We start from the raw sequence: 21076 nt of genomic DNA, 5'->3' as shown, positions 1-21076 counted from the left end.
AGTCGCCACCAGCACTGCGCCCACCACCCCTGCTGGACTCATTTTTAACAGGGGGTGAATGTGGTAGTCACTACTGCTGTATATATGGGTTTTATGGTAAGGCCCCTGTACTACAGTACGGTGGTAGTTCCCTGCCTGCTGGCTCCGCCCAGTAGGCGGATTATAAATGTGTGTGCTCTCCGAACAGCAGCCACTTCATCAGCTGCTGCAGGAGGCCACACAACACTGTGTGATAAAGCCTCAATTACATTCTACTCTCGTCTCGTTGTAATTGTTAGTGCATCACATAGTCAAGTGGCTGAGTGAAGTCATTAAACATTTGCGTAGTGGATATTCCTTGTCACCTAGCAGCCAACCTTTAATTTGGCAGGGTAGCCCAAAGATCCATTTGTACATATGAATTAGGAACAAGCCTTTCCGCCATTCAGTAAGATCATAGCTGATATTATTGTGGCCTCAACTCCACATTACGACTTCCCCTCCATAACCTGTGACTCCCTTATTAGTCAAGGATCTCTGCCTTAAAAATATTCAATAACCCTGCCTCCACCGCACTCTGTGGAAGAGAATGCCAAAGACTCATGATCCTCTGAGAGAAAAAAATTCTTCTCATCTCTTAAGGGAGACCCCTTATTTCTAAAATGTGTCCATGGGTGGCACAGTAGCATATTGGTTCGCACTGTAGCTTCACAGTGCCAGTGACCTGGGTTCGAATCCCGGCTTGGTTCACTGTGCGGAGTCTGTATGTTCTCCCCATGTCTGTGTGGGTTTCCTCTGGGTGCTCCGGTTTCCTCCCACAAGTCCCGGAAGACGTGCTGTTAGGTGAATTGGACATTCTGGATTCTCCCTCTGTGTACCCAAACAGGCATCGGAGTGTGGCGACGAAGAGATTTTCACAGTAACTTAATTGCAGTGTTAATGTAAGCCTACTTGCGACATTAATAAAGATTATTATTACAGTTGAATTCTGCAGGATGAAAACTTCATGCTTACTGCCAAAAAAGCGGACCAGGAAGCTCTTTGAGGTATAATCGTACATCAGTTAGACGTTAGTGAAGTCATAACCCTTGCAGTTACAGAATATTTACCTATTAACATATGGGACCCACAGTGTTGGGTTGCTGGAGAGGCACAGGGAAATGGTGACCCCTCTGGCAGCTATACATATTCAACTCAAAATGATTAAGAGAGGACATTAACTGGATCTGCACAGTCATCCACTCAGCATGCTTCCAGTGCACAAACCTGCCTTTCACTAAACATCCAGAAAACTAAGGTCCCCTTCGAACCAGCTCCCAGAGTACAACACCTTCCCCAATCGATTTAGATAACCAGCTAGATGCTGGAAAATGTGGACCCGACTCTTGACAAAGGCAGACATAAATGATGAAATGCATCACATCCTCCAATATGCCAGCTTAGCCTTTGGCCAACTGAAGAAGAGAGTATTTGGTCATGGTTTCCTGGGCAACAGTGATTCCTGCTCTCTTATATGCTTTAGAGACTTTGACAATGCACAGCAGACATCTCAATGAACTGGAGAAGTATCACCAGCAGCACCTTCACAAGATCCGCAAAATCTGGTGGCAAGAAAGACAGCCCAACAGCAGTTCCCTGCCCCACACCACTTTGCCCAGTACCGACGCATTAACTGCTCAAAACCACCTCCACTACACACAACATGTAATTCGTACACCTGACACCAGTCTCCTGAAGGAACTGCTCTACTCAGAACCCAATCATGGCAGGAGACCCCCCTGGAGTACAGCGGAAGCATTTTAGCAATGTCCTCAAAGCATACCTTCATCCCTTCAAAGCAGGGGCAGCACGGTACCACAGTGGTTAGCTCAGTTGCTTCACAGCTCCAGGGTCCCAGGTTCGATTCCTGCACTGTCTGTGCTGAGTCTGCACATTCTTCCCGTGTCTGCGTGGGTTTCCTCCCGGTGCTCCGGTTTCCTCCCACAGTCCAAAGACGTGCTGGTTAGCTGGATTGGCCATGCTAAATTGCCCCTTAGTGTCCAAACACGGTTGGGTGAGGTCACTGGGTTACGGGGATAGGGTGGTCTTTCCAAAGGCCGATGCAGACTCGATAGGCCGAATGGCCTCCTTCTGCACTGTAAATTCAATGATTCTATGATTCTCAAAGAGGTCAAAAATCCCTTGTGACTAATCAAAATGGAGAAGGTTCATCAGGGAAGGAACATCAGGAACATGCAGAGGTGAAGATGAGGCATTGGGGAGAGTGTAAATCTCCAAGCTCGTCCATCCGACCCTCCAAACACCTCTTTCCCTGCATGTGGCTGAGGCTGCAGATCATGTATTGAACTTGTCAGTCATCTCTGGGCCCTGCAGTGGGGTATTGCAGTACTCCTCTGGACGACCCTGGAGAGTCTCACTGTCAAAATCACACATAGCAGTTCAGACATATATCTTTCTCAAAGTTGAAATGATTTGTAACTACTCTTTAGGTGTTGCAAGTCATGTTTTAAACAATAATTTGCACTAAGCATTAAAATACTGGACAAAAAATGGCAATGTTTACGACCTCAAACTTGCATGAATCACTGCAATTGATGGAGGCAAAAAGCAGCTCGTCCTTCCCCTTTTATACTCAATTCCCACCTTCACCAAATGCCCATCTTTAGTGCTTTGTTTGCAATGCACTCTATTTTGCAATCCTCTGTGCTGCCTGCAGACTGAATTAATTAATGGAGCGACAGCTCTCTCAGTTGTGTGAACTCCTGCAATCCCAGCAGAAATTAAGCTCTTACAACTCCTTCGAACAGCCTCTGGGGTCAATTCCTTCAGCTAAAATGTTACACAAATTATGCAAGCCCACAACTCACAGAGCTCTTCAGACTGATGGGCTCTGGACAGTTCAGTAAGAAGTAATAAAGAGAAGTCAAGAATATAAAAGACTGAAACAGAAATAGGCTTTTCATCCCATCGAGTCACCCTGTCATTCAATAAGATAATGGCTGATTTACTGCTTTGCTTATACCTTTCTGCACTATCCCTATATTTTTTAAAAAATAATTTAAAGTACCAAATTCTTTTTTTTCCATTTAAGGGGCAATTTAGCATGGCAAATCCACCTACCCTGCACATCTTTGTCTTGTGGGTGTGAGATCCACGCAGAGCACTATCTCTATATATTTGGGGCAGCAGGGTAGCATGGTGGTTAGCATAAATGCTTCACAGCTCCAGGGTCCCAGGTTCGATTCCCGGCTGGGTCACTGTCTGTGTGGAGTCTGCACGTCCTCCCCCTGTGTGCGTGGGTTTCCTCCGGGTGCTCCGGTTTCCTCCCACAGTCCAAAGATGTGCGGGTTAGGTGGATTGGCCATGCTAAATTGCCCGTAGTGTCCTAATAAAAGTAAGGTTAAGGGGGGGGTTGTTGGGTTGCGGGTATGGGGTGGATACGTGGGTTTGAGTAGGGTGATCATGGCTCGGCACAACATTGAGGGCCGAAGGGCCTGTTCTGTGCTGTACTGTTCTATGTTCTATATAATAGCAACTTTTATTTTTATTATCATAGAATTTACAGTGCAGAAAGAGGCCATTCGGCCCATCAAGTCTGCCCCAGCTCTTGGAAGGAGCACCCTACCCAAGGTCAACACCTCCATCCTATCCCCATAACCCAGTAACACCACCCAACACTAAGGGCAATTTTGGACACTAAGGGCAATTTATCATGGCCAATCCACCTAACCTGCATATCTTTGAACTGTGGGAGGAAACCGGAGCACCCGGAGGAAACCCACGTACACACGGGGAGGATGTGCAGACTTCGCACAGACAGTGACCCAAGCCGGAATTGAACCTGGGACCCTGGAGCTGTGAAGCAATTGTGCTATCCACAATGCTACCGTGCTGCCCTCAAATCATATTTATTTATATGATACCTTTATCACAGCAAAGCATCCCAAGGCACACAGCCTGCATCATAAAGCAAAATTCGGCACCAAGTCACACAAGAAAATATGAGGGAAGGTGACCAAAAGCGTGGTCACCGAGAAAGAGAAGTAGAAGCAGAGATGTTGAGGGAGAGAATTCCAGAACGAGGGCCTGTCAGCAACTCAATGCATGGCTGCAAATGGTAGGGCAATCAGGACGACTTAGAGGTCAGAGTTTGATGGGCATGGAGGGTTGTAGGGCTGGAGTGGATTTCAGAACTAGGGAAGGACAAAGCCATGGAGAGATTTGAAAACAAGGATGAAAATTCTAAAATTGGCGCATTACTTGACTGGGAACCATTGTAGATCAGTAGGCACCGGAGTGCTGGGTGAACTTGGTGCGAGTTTTGGATGTGCTTAAGGTTTATGGAAAAGAAAAGTGACTTGCATTTCGATATCACTGTTCGTGACCACTGAGCATCTCAAAGCATTTTACAGCCAATGAAAAAGTGTAGTTACTGGCGTAATGTAGGATTCATGGCGACAAATATTGTGTACAGCAATCTCTCACGAACAGCAATGTCATAACAACTAGATTATATGTTTTTTGCGATGTTGATTGAGGGATAAAGATTGGCCAAGATAGTGGGATAATTCAATTGCTCTTTTTTGAAATAATGCTGAGGGACCGTTTCCAAACAGCAGAGCAGACAAATGGGGCCTTGGTTAATGTCTCATCCAAACGACAGTTCGGCACACCCTCAGTGCTGGACTGGAGGGTCAGCCTTGATTCCTGTGCTCAAATCCTGGAGAAAGACTTGAACCCAGAACCTTCTGACTCAGAGGCAAGAGTCTGACCAACTGAGTCACAGTTGAGAAAGCATGGGCAGAATTTGGGAGCCTAGCCAGGAGTGCATTGGAACAGTGGACTCCAGAGCAATAAAGGAATGAATGAACAGAAAATGGGGCAAAGTCAGTTGATGTTTCAGAGATGAATGCAGACGGCCTTAGTGATGACATGGACATGTTATTCACAAGTTTATCTAAGAGTCGGGTATGACACCCAAGGTTGTGAACGGCCTAGTTTAGTTGTAAACAATTGCCAGAAAGAGAGATAAAATCCGGGTAGCTCTATGGAACAGAATTGGGAGGGACAGATGGCTTCAAGCTTCCCAATGTTTAATTGGAGGAAACTTCTACTCAGCCAATACTGGCTGTTAGATAAGCAGTCTGATAATATAGCAACCGTGGGGAAGTCAAGAGAGGCGGTGATGAGGAAGCTTATGCATGCAAGCTACGCTGTGCTTTCCGATGCTGTTGCCCAGGAATTGCACATAGATGATGCATACAAAAAGAGAAAGAATAGATTCGAGAGAGAATTAAAGAGGAGCCATTGCAAGTGATTCTTTGGTGACGATTAGAGAGACAAGAATAATACCAGAAAAGAACAGTTCCAAACAGCTGGATGACAGTCAAGATGTGGTGGAGGAAGATGGGTGTGAGCAACCATGTCAAAGGCTACAGACAGGTCAAGAAGGACAAGGATGGAAAGTTTACCTATTTCACAGTCACATTGGATATCATTTGTGACTACTGATTCCATCAGTTATGTAGACATCTGTCAAGGCCTGATCTGAATATCTTCAATGGTTAAGCCAAGATTTGTTTTAAAGTCTTATTTTCTTCAAATATAATATTATTAATAAGTTCTGACCAAAGCAACAATCTATTTTGACACATGGCTGAAGCAAAAACTCTCTTAATATTTCTAAATCATGAACAACACTCTATGCAAATGCACAGCATCTGAAATCCCATCTGTCTGAACAGTTCAGTGTCCACAGCCAAAACCTATGACAACTGATGACTAATTTGTTGTGGGTTGCATGGTTGCTAAGCTTATGGGTGAAAGGTTACATGATGCAAAGGTATTTAAATACATTTCTTATCACTCATACAGCCTTCACTTCACAACCATACTGTTTATCACACTTAGGTGTCTAAAAAATTTACTTAAACATAGGATCATCCCTGAAAACATGAAGCACAGCTTTTAAGCATAGATAAAAATCTGATAGTAAGGTAACACATACTGAAATTTGGTCCTATCTATCTATAACAACTTTTTGCATTTAAAGCCTTCAGATACAGAAATCTGTTAACTGTCAGGTCCTTCTGAGTGGATATCTCTGGGTTGATGCTGGTTTAAAGGAGATGCCTGTGAAGTTGGTGATGGAATAGCAGCAGTTGGGAATGTGCACGCACACACAGATTCCATTCTGGAAGTGCCTGGACGGGCATTGCAATGGATGCTCTCTTCCTGCAATCTGTAATACACACATTAGCTCACGCTGACATCTGACTGAAATAAATAGTGGTCAAGTGTAAAAACATTTATGCCACTACGTCAAATGAACATTGGTCAACTTTTACCAACCTTTGTTTGCCATCTCACCACTAAGCTTACCATCTGTCACAGCTTTTCTTGTTTACTTGCCCACAATATCTGGTACCTATCATGTGAACTGAGGGTTTTCAGAGAATGTGCATCTCGACCAGCTATATTTCTCCAGTGATGGTTATTGACGACCTTTCCCTTTGAAAGAGAGGAAAAATGTTCAAGGCATTAGAATGTTCAAGGCACTGTGCCTCATCTGAGCACAAACATTCCATAATCCTGAGATGGATGTTATATGTCCTTTTCAATGATGTACTTGAAGGCGAGCTGAAGACCCTTTGACAAGCAATATGAGTTGTTAAACTAATTTAGATTGAAGAGTGGCCTCAGAGATTGTTCTGTGCATGAATAAATTTGTCAGACTCAAAACTACTGATTGAGAAATAATACAATAGAGAAAGAAAGATAGGATGAGTGGTAAAAATTATTGAGCAAACATTGACTGCAAGGTCTAAGAGTTAACAACATAAGAAATAAGGAACAAGCAGGAGTAGCCCATATGGCTCCTGAAACCTACTACACCATCCAATAAGATATTAGCTGAACTTTGACCTCAATTCCAGTTTCTTGCCTGATCCCCTATCTCTTGATTACCCCAGAGTCCAAAATCTAACTCAACCTTGAATACACCCAATGGGTGCAAGTCATCAACTACATTGTAGGCTGCACAGATCTGGGTGCGCCGGTTGAATAGCGGCAGATCGCAAAATTGTGGTTAGCGCTGGTCGCGAACCATTTTGCGATCCACCCAGCCCATTTCCGATGGCAAGTTCCAGATCTCACCCAAAAATGGAGAGAATATCGTTCACCCTAATAAGCTTGCATTTCGATCTCAGTCACGGGAAAGTGGGATTGGATGGGGGCAGGGATATGAGGGGAGACAGAGGAGGGAGTTTGGGGGAGAAAGGGGGAAGGGTGATTGTGGGGGAAGGAAATGGGGGTTGGGGAGTGTTGAGCTGATGGAAACAGCCTTGTCCAAAGAGAAGCTGAAGATAATGAGAGGCTCCTTGGTCCTACTCGAATGTCAGACCCTCGCCGCACTCTTTCCTTCATCTTCTGGCTCAGGTAGCACAGTGGTTAGCACAGTTGCTTCAAAGCGCCAGGGTCCCAGGTTTGATTCCCGGCTTGGGTAACTGTCTGTGTGGAGTCTGAATGTTCTCCCTGTGTCTGCGTGGGTTTCCTCCGGGTGCTGCAAATTCCTCCCACAAGGCCCGAAAGATGTGCTGTCAGGTGAATTGGACATTTTGAATTCTCCCTCTGTGTACCCGAACAGGTGCCGGAATGTGGTGACGAGGGGCTTTTCACAGTAACTTCATTGCAGTGTTAATGTAAGCCTACTTGTGACAATAAAGATTATTATTAATCCTCGGGCTCGTCCTCCAGCCGCTCTTGGTCTGTCTCCTCTTCCAGCTCAGCCAAGTCTGCATGTCCCAGCCTCCTCCTTCTCCAGAACGTTGCCCTGCTGCTGTGCTAGATTGTGGCATGCACAGCAGACCGCCACAAAGTGGGAGACCCTCTGGGGTTGTATTGCAGGGCACCACAAGAGCAGTCAAGGCATTGGAACTATATATTCAGTAGCCCGATGCAGCACTTAACAACAGCATGGGTGGCAACATGGGTCTCATTGTATCGAGTCTCTACCTCGATCTCAGGCCTCCGCACCAGGTCAATCAGCCATGTCCACAGCGGATATCCCTGCCCTCCCACAAGCCAACCCTCATCCGAGGATGGGCTTGATTGCAACAGGGATCTCAGAGTACCCCAGAATATAGTTTCCAGAGCTTTGGTGAGATCACATCTGGAATACTATGTGCACCTTTGCTCACCCCAACACCATGGGCTCTTACCTTATTCAGTAGCTTTTTGTGTGGTACCTTATCAAACACTTTTGGAAATCCAAGTATATTTCATCGACTGGTTCCCTGTCATCTAACCCTGGCTTTTAAACTGTGGGCCCTCATTCCAGACTTCCCCACAAGGGGAACTATCCTCTCAGCATCTACTCTATGAGGTCCTCTCAGGATCTTATATTTTTCAACAAGGTCACCTTTCATTCTTCTGAACTCTTTTGGTTATGGACCCAACCTGTTCAACCTTTATCCATAAGCCTAAATCTCTGCACTGCTTCAAGTATCTCGGGTTTAGGCTATCAGGTCCTGATATTGTTGGATGTACCAAAGTACAGTGAAAAGTATTGTTCTGTGCACAGTCCATGCAGATCGCTCCCTACATGAAAAACATAGGACATACGATAAATACACAATGTAAATACATAGGCATAGACATCGGGTGAAGCATATGGAATATAGTGCTACAGCTGTAGAGAAGATGCATGGAAAGATTAGTTCAGTCCATAAGAGGGTCATTCAGGAGCCTGGTAACAGCGGGGAAGAAGTTGTTTTTGAACCAATTGGTGTGCGTTCTCAAACTGTATCTTCGGCCCAATGGAAGAGGTTGAAATAGAGAATAAGCCAGATAGGAGGGGGTGTGATTGTGATGCCCGCTTTCCCAAGGGAGTGGGAGGTGTAGACAGTCAGTGGGTGGGAGGCAGATTTGCATAATGGACTGGGCTGTGCTCACGACTCCCTGTAGTTTCTTACGGCCTTGAGCTGAGCAGTTGCCATACCGGCTGTGATACAGCCAGATTTTGGATTTTATACCATTAAGTTTCTCGAATACTTTTTCTCTGTGACTAAATATCAATAAGCCTACTTTCCTCATTCCTTGTTTGTCCATTGGTCACCCTATATTTCAGCCAGAATGCCGAAGTCCCGCCGGGTGGGACCACATGTGAACCACGCCGGCGGGACTTGGCGGGCACTCAGCCTGTCGAGCGAGGAGAATTGCCGCAGGGGTCGCTTTCAACGGCCCCCAACCGGTGCCGCGCCACCCGCGTGTGTGCCTCGTGGGTTCGCAGAGAATCGCGGAAGCGCCATCTCGCCGGATTTCCGGCGTGAACGACTATTCTCCGCCCCTGCATTGGGCACGATTCCGGCGCGAAGGGTCGGAGAAACCCGCCCACTGTTGTTGGTTTCTAAAATGTTCCTAATCCTCACTTAGGATTGTTATTTGCAACATTATAGTCATCTTTTAATTTAATGCTACCCTTAGCTTTCTGAGTAAGCCCCAGATGTGTCTTTCTTGTTGAGTTTTTGTTTTTAATGGAATGGCCACTAGTTTGTAATACCACTTTCAAGCAAATTGAAAAAGTAGGACAAGGCTTACAGTTCCAATCAATTCAAGCATAAGTTAGGACTCCATCAGGAAATTCTTCACATAATGAGCATTCAAAGAAATTATCTTCTCCAGGCTACATTTGTGGAATCTTTTAAGAGGCAGTTAGATGCTGAAGTGGGGAAGCATTTGGGAATGTTATGGATGGATGGTTTTCTTCATGTATAATTTTCTTGTCACCCTGAGATCGCATGTGTCAAAACCATGGGCAGGATTCTCCGTCGGCTTACGCCAAAATCAGGAAACACGATTGGGCGGAGAATCGGTTTTGATGCTGAAATTATTGCAGGCACCGGTTTCATGCCAAATCTCAATTCTTCAGTGACTTGACAGTGGATTTAATGCACTGCCACACACGTTCATCGATACAGCAGGTGGAGATAGGAACCCCCGAGGGGGTGGACTGTCGGAGGGTGGCCCAACCCCAGGGACTAACTGCCGTCCGGGTAGGTCTCGGCTTCTGGAAAGGGCGGTGCCATCAATGGTGGAGATGCAGGCGGAGAGCCAGGACTACATGACAGGCTGTCACCAACCATCCAGCACCTGCAGCTGCAGGTGGAAGAATCCAGCTGCCTGCAGGTGCAGGAGGCAGTGTCTACCATGCGTGCCACCCAGGTCAACATCACATGGGTGGCGTCCGCGGTGGAGGCCTTGGGGGTGAAGGTATCGGCCAGGGCATGATGTCCAAGGCCTGGGACACTGTGCAGGCCAACCATGTCACAGGCAGCCATGTACCATGGCCACCTGGACATTGCGGTCCTCCAGAGTTTGGCCTAGTCACAATGGGTTATGGTGCAGGGTGTCGACGGCATTGTCTGGGTGCTGGCTGACCTGAGGCAGTCACAGAGGGAGGTTGCCCAGTCCCAGCGTGAGGTGGCACAGTCACTGAATGATGTGGAACAGTCCCTGTGCTGTAAAACATTAAGACCCTGGTCGAGACGGCAGTGGGCCTCCAGGACTGGCAGTGGCAGGTGGCGGATGAGCCTCAGGAGTTCACGTCAGTCTCAGCCCTGTCCCAAGGAGTAACCCGGGGACCATCGGGCGCCCAAGGGAGGAGGGGTCCGTGCTGGTGACTCCTGCAGGGGAGGTGCTGGCACACCACAGCACCTTGGACTCTCCCCTACTGTCCCTGACACATCTAAGGGCAGCGAGCAGAAGAGGGTTTCACTATGTCACCCGGGACACCTGAAAGAACAGCCGGCCCCATCCAGGCCTGGTGGCTTTAGAAGACAGCTGCCAAACGGGACCCATGTCAAAGGGTGGGAATCGCAGCAGACCTTCACTCCGGTGTACCGCCAGGGGATCCACCTAGACGTAGCTTTGGGGCCCGCAAGGCCAGAAAAGTAGACACCAGTTATATTGGCATGTGTGCAGCACATTGGATAGCGTTAGGGTGAGGGCACAAAGGGTTCTAGAGATGTTCATCTGTTATGTTCAAAATAAACACCTGTCCACAAAAGTTCCAACCTGTCTCAGTGCTCTTCCAGAGGATGTGAGGAATGGACTGGGCTGGGTTGGGCTGGCTGCACAGGGGGCACTGGCACCATGGGGGGCAGGGGGGAAGATGGGTAGGTGTTGGAAGTGGACACGGGCCATGGCCCCCAGGTTGTACATCGCAATTCACTCCGATACCTCACCCTTCACCCCCTCTCAACCCTTCACCCCCTCACCCCATCCCCACCTCTGCCACCCCAAAGGTTCGGTGGGACCGTGTGATGGAATGACCAGCTCGCATTCATGGCTCACCCAGGTGGACGGTGGAAAGTGCTACCTTGGGCAGGAGACAGACATTATTGAACAAAGCGGTGCACCAGAGCTCATCGTGGAGCGGGTTGTCATCATCCTGCATCCCATGGACCAGACCAACTGTTACTGCCAAACCAGGGCTCTCACCCCTTAGTGAATCGGTTGGGGGGGGGGGGGGGGGGAATACGGGAAAGGTGGTCATGGGAGGGGGTGGTCGGCTGGTGGTGGGGGAGTGTGGATGTGTGGGGATGAATGGTATGTTTCTGCCATTGGCCAGACCCCCTAGTCAGAGAACCTGGAGGCAATTACAGCATCCAATGCGAGCCGGTCCTGGCGCACATGTTATGCGGCATCCTCTGCCTGCCGAAGTCCCAGGTCCTGCCCATCCTTGCCTTCCCCCACATCTTCATTGGACAAGGCCTGGGGTTCATCCTCCTCCTCCAGCACATACATGATGTGCAGCTCATGGTCACACACCAGTTCATCGAGTGGAACCCTTTTCGGTTTGTGAAGACCGGCTCATCATGAGCCGGTGCTCCTCGAGGGGCATGCATCCTCTCGATCACCTTCAGGACCTGGGGCATCCCGGGGATGTCGGCAAACCCCGCAGCCTGGGCATTCAGGGCGACCATCACCTTGACGGCCACTGGGAGCAGGTGTTCTCCCCCATACACCCGCAGTTCAAGGTGCGCGATAATCCTGCATATATGTCGCATGGTTCCTCCTGCTCAGCTGGAGTCATCGACGACACATCCAGTCTGGCAAGTCCTCGAATGATAGGCGCTGCCGGTACACACGAGGCCTGATATTCAGCTCCTTCCCATCTCCTCCTCGGCCTATTGGACTGCCAGTTCTCCATCCTCACTGGCTGGCTTCTGTTTCTCTGGGGCAAGCTCCGCTGTTGCAGGCTCCTCCCGGAGGAGCTCCTGCTCGTACAGCCTCAGTGCATCCACTGGGGCTGCAGCAGCTAGGATGAAGGCCACTATTCCCGGTTGAATTCCGAAGTCCATTGTCGGCAGGAGGTGAAAGGCAGACATGATAGCATGATGCATATCCCCGTGTCCACCTGGGTCCAATGGACTACACGGTGGCCCCAGCCAGCATTGCCAGCAGCCTCTGGGAATATGATATACCTCCTCCAGGACCCTCAGAAGTCATGGCGCCTGTTTCCCGATTATCAAAACCACAAATGAAACTTGCCATCGCTAATTCCTCCAGGCAGAGGCAGCACATTGCGGAGGCCCTGGAAAATAATGTTGTGCCTGTTAAATATATGCCAATGGCGTTTACAGTATGTAAGGAGTAGAATGCATTAACATCACTGCCAAGGCACTGGAGCATGGGATTCGTCGGGTAGCCAGCACTGGCCACGATTTCTGGCTGATGCGCAATTCTCCGCCCGATCGCGTTTCGTGATTCCGGCGTCACTGATGTTTGCAAAGAAAGTAAACATAGAAAGTGGGAATTTTAACTAATCTAATATAAATTTTTAGTGCTCAAGTAATCTAACATCTGAGTTAATAGACGCAATTCATGACTGTTTACTGACCCAGTGGCATTAGCGATATTATGAAAAATACTCACATCTCAGTTTGGTAATGACAAGTAGCCCAGATAACAAGTTTAGAATGAAAGCACTGTCACATCTGCGTGACAGGAACCAGGACATGAGCAAATTTAGCAAATACCCGATACATTAAATAGGTCAACATTAGCAAATGAAAGAGGAGCCGAAATAATTTGATTTGTAGACAATACATAAGGAACCCTCAGTTGAGAGCAAATGGAATATTTGAAGGACATCTCACAGAGCATTGCACGATGAAAATACAACAAAGCCTTGCCATTACAGACAAAATAAACATGATCATAAATTATTTGCAAGACTCGATGAGATGATATAAAGAAGGCAAACTGAATCAATGAGGCAACAGGTGAGAAAAGCATTGAAAGGATTACAAATATGTCTAAAAAAAGTGCTAAAACTGACAGAAGTGAACTAGAAATAACCATTTCTGTAGAAAACGCACAAAACCATAAATATTTTAACAAGAGGGTTGTTAAGCATGACACATTGGCTGTTTAGATGGCCCACTGGTCTCACAATTCCAACAGGCTGTGAGAAGCAAATGAATAGCTGTTGAGAGTAAAGACCAAAGATAGAGGCAGGGGTCCACTTAGTGCTAGGGGCTTGGACGGGGCAGAGTTTGTAAGGAGCATCCAGGAGGGCTTCTTAAAACAATATGTAGATAGTCCAACTGGGGAAGGGGCTGTACTGGACCTGGTATTGGGGAATGAGCCCAGCCAGGTGGTAGAAGTTTCAGGAGGGGAACATTTTGTGAACAGTGACCACAATTCAGTAAGTTTTAAACTGCTGGTGGACAAGGATAAGAGTGGTCCTCAGGTGAATGTGCTAAATTGTGGGAAGGCTAATTATAACAATATTAGGCGGGAACTGAAGAACATAGATTGGGGGCAGATGTTTGAGGCTAAATCAACATCTGCTATGTGGGAGGCTTTCAAATGTCAGTTGAAAGGAATTAAGGACTGTCATGTTTCTGTGAGGAAGAAGGATTAAAAATAGCAAATTTTGTGATCCTTGGATAACGAGGGATATTGTAGGCCTCATCAAAAAGAAAAAGGAGGCATTTGTCAGGGCTCGAAGGCTGGGAACAGACGAAGCCTGTGTGGAATATAAGCAGAGTTGGAAGGAACTTAAGCAAGGAGTCAGGAGAGCTAAAAGGGGTCACGAAAAGTCATTGGCAAATAGGGTTAAGGAAAATCCCAAGGCTTTTTACACGTACATAAAAAGCAAGAGGGTAGCCAGGGAAAGGGTTGGCCCACTGAAGGATCGGAGGGGGAATCTATGTGTGGAGCCAGAGGAAATGGGCGAGGTATTAAATGAATACTTTGCATCAGTATTCACCAAAGAGAAGGAATTGGGGGATGTTGACTCTGGTGAAGGGTGTGTAGATAGCCTGGGCCACATTGAGATCCAAAATGATGAGGTGTTGGATGTCTTGAAAAATATTAAGGTAGATAAGTCCCCAGGGCCTGATGGGGTCTACCCCAGAATACTGAAGGAGGCAAGAGAGGAAATTGATGAGGCCATGACAAAAATCTTTGGATCCTCACTGTCTTCAGGAGATGTCCCGGAGGACTGGAGAATTGCCAGTGTTGTTCCTTTGTTTAAGAAGGGTAGCAAGGATAATCCAGGGAACTACAGGCCGGTGAGCCTTACATCAGTGGTAGGGAGACTCCCATTTGGAAGCAAATGGACGTATTAGTGAGAGGCAGCATGGTTTTGTGAAGGGGAGGTTGTATCTCACTAACTTGATAGAGTTTTTCGAGGAGGTCACAAAGATGATGCCCAATTCCTTCTGCAGCCTCCTTGCTTCCTCAATACTACCTGTCCCTTTGCATATCTTTGTATCATCTACAAACTTAGCAACAGTGCCCTCAGTTCCTTCTTCCAGTGTGTTAATGTAAAGACCCTTAATCCCCACTCTCTGCCTTCTGCCAGTCAGCCAATTCTCTCTCCATTACCCTTAACACCATGGGCTCTTAACTTATTTCACAGCCTCCGATGTAGCACCCAGTCAAAATACTTCTGGAACTCTAAGTAGATCATGTCTGCTGGTTCTCTTTTGTCTAACTTCCTTGTTGCTTCCTCAAAGAGCTCTAACAGATTTGTCAGACATGACCTCCCTTTGACAAAGCCATGCTGACTCAGTCCTACTTGATCATGCACTTCCAAGTACACCGCAATCTCATCTTTAATAATAGACGCTAAAATCTTACCAATGACCGAAGGCAGGCTAAAAAGAACCAAAAAGAAAATGCTGGAAAATCGCAGCTTTCATTCTCACACCACAGTATAAATATTTAGCTTTGGCAAAGGGTCATCTGGACTTGAAACGTTAGCTCTTTTCTCTCCTTGCCAGACCTGCTGAGATTTTCCAGTATTTTCTTTTTGTTTTCAGATTCCACCATCTGCAGTCAGGCTAACCGGCCTATAATTTCCTGTCTTCCACCTCTCTCCCATCTTAAACAGGGGTGTTACATTAGCCACTTTCCAGTCCTCTAGGACCCTTCCTGCCTCCAGTGATTCCCGAAAGATCACCACCAATGTCCACAATCCCCTCAACTATCTCCTTTAGAACTCTGGTCCAGATGATTTATTCAACTTCTGACCTTTCAGTTTCCCCAGAACCTTCAGCTTTGTGCTGGCCAGTACACTCATTTCTGCCCCCTGAGAGAAAGTGTTCCTTTCACTTAGGCAGCACGGCAGCACTGTGATTAGCACAGTTGCTTCACAGCTGCAGGTCCCAGGTTTGATTCCTGGCTTGGGTCACTGTCTGTATGGAGTCTGCACGTTCTCCCCGTGTCTGCGGGGGTTTCCTCCGGGTGCTCCGATTTCCTCCCACAGTCCAAAAATGTGCAGGTTAGGTAGATTGGCCATTCTAAATTGCCCTTAGTGTCCAGAAAAGGTTAAGTTGAGTTATGGGGGATAAAGGGGATAGGATGGAGGCGTGGGGCTTGAGTAGGATGCTCTTTCCAAGGTCCAGTGCATACTCAATGGGCTGAATGGCCATCTTCTGCACTGTAAATTCTATGATTCTATGACTTCCAAGGTCTAAACATTTCTGCAAAGTTCTTTCAGAAAGCATCATGCAGGAACCAATCACTGACTGTTGTCAGGCAGAACACTGTCCCTGGCCAACCCACCAGTTGCCAGTTAACCAATCAAACTGACTCTCTCCAAAGCTTGGTTCCTAAGAACCAATTGGTGCCAAAGAGTCTGACTTCTCGTTTCCAAAATACAAAACCTGGAAACAGTGAAACCTGGAAACAAGAAGGCTGATTCAACTTTGAGACTTCTGCTTAAAGCCACATCCCAATTATGGGTCTACGTACTAAAATAATAAAACAGAATAAAAGAAATGGGGAAGAAGGAAGTAACAGGAAAGACTCTTACAGTACCATTTTGATATATGTTAATTAGAGCAAGTAGATCATGAGAAGAGTGAAATTCATCATAGAATTTACAGTTCTGAAGGAGGCCATTTAGCCCATTGAGTCTGCACCGGCCCTTGGAAAGAGCACCCTACCGAAACCCACACCATTACCCCATCCCCGTAACCCAGTATCTGCACTTAACCTTTTTGGATACTGAGGGCAATTTAGCACAGCCAATCCACCTAACCTGCACATCCTTGGACTGTGGGAGGAAACCGGAGCACCCGGAGGAAACCCATGCAGACACGGGGAGAACGTGCAGACTCCGCACAGACAGTGACCCAAGGCGGGAATCAAACCTGGGAAACTGGAGCTGTGAAGCAATTGTGCTAACCACTATGCCCATGTGCTGCCCTAAATTGTGCTAGAAAGTCAGGGGATTGACCATGGGAAGGAACACTCTAATTCTCCAATTTTCCGGGGGAGGGAAAACTCTAACTTAATTAAGTTAGAAAACTCTAACTTAATTAAGTTAGAAAACTCTAACTTAATGCCACAGACCTGCAAAAATTTGGTAACATTTTGTGGGGTGCAATAAGTAAAGGGGTGGTTTAGTTTGTGACATCATTGGGTGGGATTCTCCCACCTCATGCCGGGTCACATAATCGGCGGGAGGCGGCGTGATTCACACGGTGACCGGAGATTCGGCGGCATTGGCACCAGTGCGGCCGGTGGCTGTTGAAAGCGCCCCCCCCCCCCGGCGATTCTCCGTGCTCGATTGGCTGAGTGACTGCTGAGTTAGGCGAGTCCCACTGGCGCAGTTCTCGTATGGTCCTACCCGGCGGGACCTCGGCATTCATGTTGCGGGGAGGCAGCCTGGTGGTGGTGGGGGGGGGGGGGGGGGGGGGGAGAGGAGATCCGACCCCGGGGGGGGGGGGGTCTCCAGGTGGTCTCCAGGTGGTCTGGCCCATGATCAGGGCCGACCGATTGGCATGCGGGCTTGTCCTGGCGTGGGCCTATGTTCCTCCGTGCCGAGCCCCTGTAGCTCTCTGCCATATTGCATTGGGGCCGGCGCGGAGAAGGAAACCATGCGCATGGGTGGACCCGCAGCACCCGTTCTGACGCCGGTATCGGCAGCTGGAGCAGCGTGAGGCTCTCCAGTGCCGTGCTGGCCCCCTGTGCAGCGCAGGATCGCTGATCATCGGGGCCTGTTGACGCCGGCGTAAAACGCTCCGGCATTTATGACGGCGTCAACACTTAGCCCCAGGATCAAAGAATCCCACCACCAATCTGGTGAAGTTACCAAGAAACCACAAAAAGATATATTGGTAGACACCACTTGTGAGATGATTGATGATGGCAAATCATAAATTACATGGAAACATGCATAGAAAATAGGAGCAGGAGGAGGCCATTTGGCCTTTCGAGCCTGCTTCGCCATTCATTATGATCATGGCTGATTATCAAGTTCAATACCCTAATCCCGCCTTCTCCCCTCATTATATATTCCAGGTAAATTGGCATCATATTTACTTAATGAATGGTGTTGAATTGGTCATGAGCCAGACTGAAAAATACATAGGAGGGTGGGAGGAGAGTCTACTGAACATTGTCAAAGGTCAGTCATTGCAGAGTAGCATTCAACAATGTAAGCTGAATGCTGACCTACATTCCTTCTCCAGTGCAGTGTGAGGCTAGATATCTCGCTTTGTCAGCATAATGTAACTACAGCTATCTCCAAAGCCTTGTTTAGATTGCAAATAGATTATTATTGAATTTCTAGTGATGTTATTGTGGAGAAGCAGCAGCAGCTCCCACAACTTTTGGAACCTAATCTGAATCCGAGATGCCTTAACACTGAAGTTGTTTGTGGGCTCTATTGGGCCTAGGGATTGATTCTCCGCCACCCGCTACCAGTAGCAGAGTTCTTGTTGTGGTGGAGAATCCAGCATTTGGGATAAAATATGATTGGCTCCACAAACAGTTTCCGATGCTCTGATCTCCCGCTGGCAGCGGCTGTGAGGTTCGCGAGCCACACAAGCGGGAGGATGCAAATGAGTCAAAGTTTCCTTTTGCATCCTATTGACGGGCTGGGCACCGGATTCTCCATGCCTCATTGGTTCTCCGGTCCTCTGGTCTGGGATACAGGTCAGTGAGAATTGGTACAAGTATTTCCCAGTGTGGCCCTGATGCGGTGGACCTCACAGTGGGCCAAGAGGGTAAGTATTTAAGGTAGGTGCCCCCCAAGTCCATCGGACGGTCCCTATCCACCCCATCATGCAAGCCCTTCACACCCCACTTTCCAGCCAGCTCACTAGACCCCCTAACCACCCACCAAAGACCCCCGTTAGAGATCCCCAACAGACCTCCCCACCAGAGTCTCCAATCAGAGACCCAACCAGAGAACCCTTCCAGAGACACCCAACAGACCCCCCATCAGAGGCCCCCCATAGCATGGAACACCCCACATCAGAGAACCCACATATCAGGGATCCCCCATGACAAGATCCCCCCCATTTCAGTGAACCCCTAATAAAAAGGACCCCCCACACATATTAGAGAGTCCCACATAGTAGAGAACCCCTATAACAGGGAACCCCAATAGGAGGAAACCTCCCCATACCAGCAAACGTCCCAAAACAGGGAATCCCCATAGCAGAGAAACCCCCATACTGGGAACCCCCCCAAATCAGAGAACACCCCGCAGAGCAGAGACCACCTCCACCCAACTCCACTATGTGCCTTACACCTGGTGCCTCAGAAAGATATCTAGAAAGCAGCAGGTTTCTATTCACTTCAAAGGGAAATGGCTCTTAGTAGCGTACAATTGATAGCTTCCAAATACATAGACATTTATAAACATCGAGGAGTTGTGTGCTTCCACTTTCTCTTTTTCGCAGCAGAAAGCACTTAACTGCTTTTGATGTGGTCACGAGCTGTCAGTCATAGCTAGATGTTCATAAACATTGTGGTTAATTTCACAGCATGATATTTTTGATCCATTCAAGTGGGCGGCACAATAGCACAGTGTTTGTCACTGTTGCTTCACAGAGCCAGGCTCCCAGGTTCAATTCCAGACCTGGATCACTGTCTGCGTGGAGTCTGCAGATTCTCCCTGCATTTGCATGGGTTTCCTTCGGGTCATTCGATTTCCTCCCACAAGTCCTGAAAGATGTGTTGTTAGGTAATTTGGACATTCTGGGCAGGATTCTTTGATCCTGAGGCTAAGTGTTGACATTGTCGTAAATGCCGTCGCGTTTCTCGATGACGTCAAGATGGCCTCAGGAGCAGCGAATCTGACCCCAACAGGGGGCCAGCACGGCACTGGATCGACCCACGCCGCTCCAGCTGCCGATCCCCGGTGTCAGATGGGCGCATGCGCAATGGGACTGGCACCAATGCGCCATGCGCAGTGTCTCCCTTCTCAGCGCCGGCCCTGACGCAACATGGCATAGGGCTACAGGGGCCAGCGCAGAACAAAAGAGGACCCCAGCCCGAGAGGCCAGCCAGCCAATCGGTAGGCCCTGATCACGGGCCAGGCCACAGAGGAGCCCTGCCCCGGGGTCGGACCCGCCCCTCCCCCACCACCAGGCCACCCCGGATACATGCACGCCAAGATCACGCGCCGGGTAAGAGCCGGTGTGAATGGCGCCGGTGGGACTCATTTTTTTAATGTAGCCGCTCGACCCATCCTGGGCGGAGAATCACCAGGGGTACTGTGCAGAGCGGCCCCCGACTGGCACCGCGCCGGCGCCAATGGCGGCGATTCTCCGCTCTCTGGAGAATCGGCGGACCGGCGTCGGGGCGGCGTTGTGCGATTCGTGCCCGTTCTGGCGATTCTCCAGCCTGGCCTTGGCTGAGAGAATCCCGCCCCCTGAATTTTCCCTCTGTGCACCAGAACAGACGTTGGAATGTGGCGACTATGAGCTTTTCACAGTAACTTAATTGCAGTGTTAATGTAAACTTACTTGTGACAATTAATATTATTATTATTATTACTGAAATAACTAATCCAGACATATGACTGTCTGGAAGCTGTCAATTCCAGGCTACTAAACACTATTTCTCTTTGAAGTGAACAGAAGCTTGCAGATCAGTGGCTATGACGGGGCTTAAGACTTGGTGATGTGGTTTTGGCTTTTCATTACGTTGCATCTGCTACTTTCCAGACATTTGTCTGAGGCAGCAGGTGTAAGGTACAGGCGAGTGAGAAAGCAATGATCTTTTCACTGTTTCTGCCTGGACCTGTCTTTAGCTTTCAGGCAGGGGTGACTGATGGCCGGGGGGGGGGGGGGGGGGAGGGGAGGAGTTCTGTCATGGGGGGTTCACTGATATGGGGGATTCCCTGAAATGGAGAAGGGGGTTTCTCTACTGTGGGGGGTTCCCTGTTAAGAGTATGGGGGGGGGGGGGGGTGTCTCTCGTGGGGTCTCTGGTGAGGGTCTCTGAAGGGGCTCTCTGATGAAGGTCTCTTATAGGGGTCTCTGTTGGGCCTCTGATAGGGAGGGTCTGGTGGGGGTCCCTCTCAAGAAATTTGGACCAAGGTTCAGGTTACCTCACCATCAGGCCATCTGCTCCAAATTGTGGCCCGATAGCAGGAATCGCGGCGGAACCTTCTGCGATGCATGCCAGGCATAAATGTGCATGGCAAGGGACACTGAATGGAGGACCTTGCTCATACATTCTAGATACTTTGTTTCTAGTCACCAACCTATGAGGAAGCACAGAAGAGCTATTCATTTGATTTCCAGTGTTAGAGGACTAAGATAAATTTTCCTCTGCAATCTT

The sequence above is a fragment of the Scyliorhinus canicula genome, chromosome 5 (genome assembly GCF_902713615.1).
Source record: "Scyliorhinus canicula chromosome 5, sScyCan1.1, whole genome shotgun sequence".
NCBI classification, from domain to species: domain Eukaryota; kingdom Metazoa; phylum Chordata; class Chondrichthyes; order Carcharhiniformes; family Scyliorhinidae; genus Scyliorhinus; species Scyliorhinus canicula.
The sequence above is the reverse complement of the archived record's forward strand: the minus strand, read 5'-3'. Positions refer to the sequence as shown.